Raw genomic sequence first — 6000 nt, forward strand, 5'->3', positions numbered from 1 at the left:
GATAGCAATGAAAGGCCTAGAGGACCACTCCCTACATATCCCCTCATATCCCCGTCCCTGCCCATGATCATGAGCTGAATGCATACCAACCTCCACCTATGACCACAAGCTCTCTGCCTGCTTTCTTGCACTCAGCTCCCCCCCATCCCCCGAACCTCTCTCTATCAAACTCTAGATGTCCATCTTGCTAGTGGAGAGGTCAGTTGTCAAGACTTAAGCCTGCCACATCCCCAAGCTGCGCACACCCAAATAGATTTCTCTCTTCCTCTTTTCCAAATTCTCATCTCTTGAGTTACTGGCTTCTCTTGTGACAAGTTTATCTGAGTTTGCTCCCTCTGCAACGTTTTTGGCGAACCCAGCCAGGAACTCTGCTTTCAATTTATCCCCCCTTGGGATTTTTCCAGGATGGAGCAGTTGGGCCCCAAAGTGTGCTGGGGCTCACCAGTTTGCTTCCTGAGTCAGCGGCTATGATAGATCTTTAGATAACAAACTAATCTACTTTTCATGAAGGCCTTCTAGCCCAAGACTGAGCATCTCTGAACTTCAGCTGACCTTTTGAGACTTATTCCGAGGTGATAGTAAACAGAACACCTCTATGAAAGAGACATCAAACAACTTTCAGGCAAGAGGCCCATTCTACACACTAATATAAACAGGATCAAGAGAAAGCAGCTCCACTTTTCCCTTGGCAAAATTTACCAAAAACTTTGTTGGATTTCACGATTGTACTAGTTTTCTAGGACTGCTTTAACAAATACCACAGACTGGTGGCTTAAACAACAGAAATGTTCTCATAATTCTGGAGGCTAGAAATCCAAGATCAAGGTGTTGCCAGGTTTGGTCTCTTCCAAGGACTCTCTCCTGGGCTTGCAGCTGGCCATCTTCTCCCTTTGTCTTCACATTGTATTTATTCTGTGTCTATTTAAATCCCAGTCTCTTCTTATAAGGACACAAGGCATATTGGCTTAGGCCTACCCATATGATCTCATTTTATTTTAATTACCTCTCTATGGGCCCTATCTCCAAATACAGTCACATTCTAAGGTACTAGGGGTTAGGACTGTAACATAGGAATTTGGAGATAAGGAACACAATTCAGCCCATAACAATAATAAATGCTCACTTTAAGAATATCATAATTATAAAAGACATCCTTATGAAGGTACAATTTTCAATTTATTCTATTAAAACTGAAGCTTTTCTAATTAGTCTTTATATCATAAAATATCAATGCTTTTTGGGTATAAATTAGCAATAACAAATAGGATACTGAAATTGAAAAATTGATTACCAAAATTATCTGAGTCATACCACAGTAAGTGTTATCGGAAAACAGATAGAATTTGAGGTCTATTCAGATAGAACTTGAATAGACTTAAGATTAATATGAAAGGATTTATATAGCTGATGATTTGACCCTCATTTAAAGCTCTAAATAAGAAATTATAGATATATTAAGGTCAAATACATTTTATAACCAAATGATATTCTCTAGCTCTAAATAAGAAATTATAGATATATTAAGGTCAAATACATTTTATAACCAAATGATATCCTCTAGCACAAATGTATGTTCAGTATCTCTTAGGCGATATGAGGTCTATCATGTCATGACAAGCCGGTTAAGAACAAGTTGGACATTCATGTATAAATTATTCTGGAGACCAGAACTTGAAAGATATGCTTTAAATAAGATGGAGAGGAATTTTCTTTTGCTTCATGCCTTTCTAGGATCTGGACTTGGGGGGAGTCTTTAGAGTTCTTTATGATTTTCCAAGAGGTTAGAGATTAAAGATGAGCTTGGGATGCCTGAGTGGCTTAGTCACTGGAGCATGATCTCTTGATCTCAGGGCTGTGAATTCAAGCCCCATATTGAGAGTAGAGATTAGTTAAAAAATAAAATCTTTAAAGGGCACCTGGTGGCTCACTCGGTTGGGCATTTGACTCTCGGTTTTGGCTCAGGTCATGATTTCATGGGTGGTGAGATCAAGCCCTACGTTGGGCTCCCTCCTCAGCAGGGAGGGGGATTCTGTTTGGGATTCTCTCCCTCTGTCCCTCCCTCACCGTGCTTGTACTTGCTCTTACGCGCTCTCTCTCTCTGTCTCACAAATAAATAAGTAAATCTTAAAAAAATAAAAATAAAAAAATCTTTAAAAATAAATACATACTGACATAAATACATATGCACATAAATATGAGCTCTGCCACTTGGGGCAGATCATAAACCAGGTAGGAAGATATCTCTATGGTAGCTTCTTCATTGAAGATGAATATTCAGCTACATGCTACTCCTTGAGTTTATTTCCCTTTTATTATCCTCTGGGTTTGAATGAAATCTTGTTTGAATGTTCTATTGTTTTCTCAACTATGCTACTGTCTATCGACAGGAGAGTTCTGCTGCCATACTTAGGACAGGCATTCTCATGCAGGCCAGTGTAGCATTGGTAATGGGAAATACAGTTCCCCCAGAGGAAAAGCAAATCTTGGGGATAAGTGTTAGTTTTTCTTCGCCTGGATATTTGTCTCCTGTTTATAATCTTGAACAGGTAGGAAGACCTAGTAAAAAAAAAAAAAAAAAAAAAAAACCCTTGCTGTACACTTATTAGTTGTGTGAGCTTGTATAAGTTACAATTAGAAAGCTTCAATTTCCTTCACTATAAATTAAGGATTGTAAAATGTATCTAAGATGGTTTTTATGGATATTAAAATGAGAAAATACATGTAGCACATCTAATACAATGCCTGACGTCTATCAGACACTCAATGAGGGAGAGTTATTAAAATTATACTAGGTAGTATGTGTTGTATTAGGCTGATGATTCTCTTTTGTGGTGAACTTTTAAAAACTATATTTCCGGGGATCCCTGGGTGGCGCAGCGGTTTGGCGCCTGCCTTTGACCCAGGGCGCAATCCTGGAGACCCGGGATTGAATCCCACGTCGGGCTCCCGGTGCATGGAGCCTGCTTCTCCCTCTGCCTATGTCTCTGCCTCTCTCTCTCTCTGTGTGTGTGACTATCATAAATAAGTTTTTAAAAAAATAAAAAATAAATAAATAAAAACTATATTTCCAGCTCTGACCCTAGAAATTCACATTTGAGGTAATAATGTGGGGCCAGGGATCTTTAATTTTTTTGTATTTTTACGGATGATCCTATCCTACTGTCTGAGGTAAGAACTACTGATGTATGTCAAGGGCCAGTCAGCAAGCTTTTTTAGTAAATAGCCAGATAACAAATATTTTAGGCTTTGCAGACCATACAGTCACTGTCACAATTACTCAGCTCTGCCATTGTAGCAGGAAAGCAGCCACAGACAAAATATAAATAAATGAGCATGACTGCCTTCCAATAAAACTTTATGTACAAAAACAGACAAAAAGAGATGGTGGGCTGGATGTGCCCCCCAGACTGTTGTTTCCCAACCTAGTCTTATGTGAAGAGAGCTTTTATTTGCCAATGGCAGGGAAAGTATTTTATTATGTTGAACAGCAGCATTAAAAGCTTTACATGTAATGACCAATGTTTGGTGTTACACACAATTAACTAAACAGAAGTCCTGCCTTCCAAGGAATTAGTTTCTAAAACAACAACAGCGTAGACCTAATGTTTATAAGTAATCCCATATGACTAATTGTCATATAAACAGATGACTATATAAGACTTAATGTGAAACTGGGTTCATAAGTGGGCAGATTTTCCTAATGCTCTTGATTTACAAATATCAGATAAAATAGATGGAGCATTCAATAACCAATGTAAAGGGGAGAGCATTAACACCAGACTAGCTTCCCTCTTTGAGCAGGAGGCAATAAGAGAGCATCTTTTAAGAGGTGTCCTTTAGGGTACCTGGCTGGCTCAGTCAGTAGAGCATGTGACTCTTGTTTTCAGGGTCACAAGTTTGAGCAGAGAGATAAGTAGGGAGAAAAAGAAAAAAGAAGGGTCTTATCTTTTAAACAAGACTTCATGGCTCTCCACATGGCCAAATTTGCCTTCTCTCAATTGTAACTTCTTCATCAAACACACTATCATCAGATTTATCCTCTGAGGTAAAGGGCTGCATTATGGTTGTAGTTTAATGAAACATGTGACTATTTCCCTTATTTAATCTGGGACAAAGGAAAATGTTTCCCTTTCTCAATAGGAATGATAAATTAGAAGAAAAATCAGTGGATCAATATGTGTGTTTGTATGTGCGTCTATGTGTATGTGTGAGTTTATTTAAATCAAGTGACTGGTAATTTAGTGATCTACTGCTTCCATTTGTAGAAATGATATAATAGTTGTTGGATAGGGCAAGATTCTCCTACATCTCCTTGTATTTCTGAAAGGTGGACCTACATAATGAGTTACTTGTAATTTTATGGCTGCCCAGCATCTTACCCTCCCCCTTTTACAGTGTTTGGAAATTTTCCACTTGGCAATTTTTGTGGGTGACAGGATCTCTTCTTCCACTACAGGGGCCAGAAAGTCCAGATACTTGCCTTCTGCTCTTCCAAGTGCCCTCTGCACCACCACCACCCCTACCCCGCCCAGTCACCCTAGAGTGAGGGAAAGTGAACCAACGTTGGTAGACTGGATGTTCTTACTTAGGACTTTAAATCAGGACTCAGTTACACAGAATAAGCAGAATTCATCCCCTGGAACCTGTGATACCCAGAGCCCAGAGTCTGGTGGTATCCAGCATTTATTGGCAATGGCAGTGATCCCCTCACCAGGCCATTTCAGGACCAACGTTAGCTGTGGTTCTGGCTATCCAGTTTCCCTCTACTCCCTTCCTTACCATCAAAACTGTTCCTCCAGGGATCCCTGGGTGGCGCAGCGGTTTGGCGCCTGCCTTTGGCCCGGGTCGAGGTCCTGGAGACCCGGGATCGAATCCCACGTCGGGCTCCCGGTGCAAGGAGCCTGCTTCTCCCTCTGCCTATGTCTCTGCCTCTCTCTCTGTGACTATCATAAATAAATTTAAAAAAAAAAAAAAAACTGTTCCTCCAGAAAATTCCTTTTCTGCTTCAATTAGCCACTGAGATGATTTACATATAAAGGAAGGATACAGAAATCAAGAGATTGCAGAAATAATCCACTTTTCCCATTTCTCATATAGTTTCCCTTTACTCGCTTTAATGGAAGTTATCCATGTTTGGTGTTTTTTTGTTTTGGTTTTTTTGTTTGTTTGTTTGTTTGTTTTGTCCTGTATTTATGACTCTAGTCACTGGAGTTTCAAAACTTAAGAGTTCATCTGTATTCTTTTCAATTAAACTTAAGTGAAGTGTCCTAAATTACATGTTCCCTTCTGTTACTCAGTTCATTGATTATACCCAAATAATAAGCACTCCTCTCAAGATTTTGATTTGATTCTTTTACTAGCTCTGCCAAGAATGTTTAGTGCTTACATTAAAAACTAATATTGCATGCATTTTTCAAGAGAAAGACTTCATATAAATCTCTCTTGACTAAAATTTTTTACAAATGCAAAGTGGTTTTTACTTTTCTCTTGAATTCCTTCTGCTAACAAGAATCTTCCTAATCAAGCATTTCTTTTGGGACAATCAAAGCCCTCTTTGCTAAGATTACATGGAAAAGGGATTCTTTTTTATAATTTTTTGCAAAAATATTTCAACTACCACCATTGAAGTATTCATTTGTGGTTCTTTTTTGCAGAGACTTATAACCTTGTTTCTACAACATCTAATTGAGCCCCAGATGTTCTCAACTAATTATATGAAAGTCAGAATGAAATTAATTTGCACCCACTTTATCACAAACAATCACAATACATATCTGATAACTGGTTATGTGCCAGTCACTGTGCTATGGTAGTACAGCAGTGAATATGATAGAGTCTATTCCTCCAGAGCTTATAGTTTAGCAGGGAAGATAGAATACTTATAAATTATTAAACAACCACAAGTGTGAAGGCCAAAGTACATAGCATATTTAACAGTGAGAATTGACTGGATCTGAGTCGAACAGAAGCTTCCTCAAGAAAATGACATTTAAACTAAAA

The sequence above is a fragment of the Canis aureus genome, chromosome 6 (assembly GCF_053574225.1).
Source record: "Canis aureus isolate CA01 chromosome 6, VMU_Caureus_v.1.0, whole genome shotgun sequence".
Taxonomy (NCBI): Eukaryota; Metazoa; Chordata; class Mammalia; order Carnivora; family Canidae; genus Canis; species Canis aureus.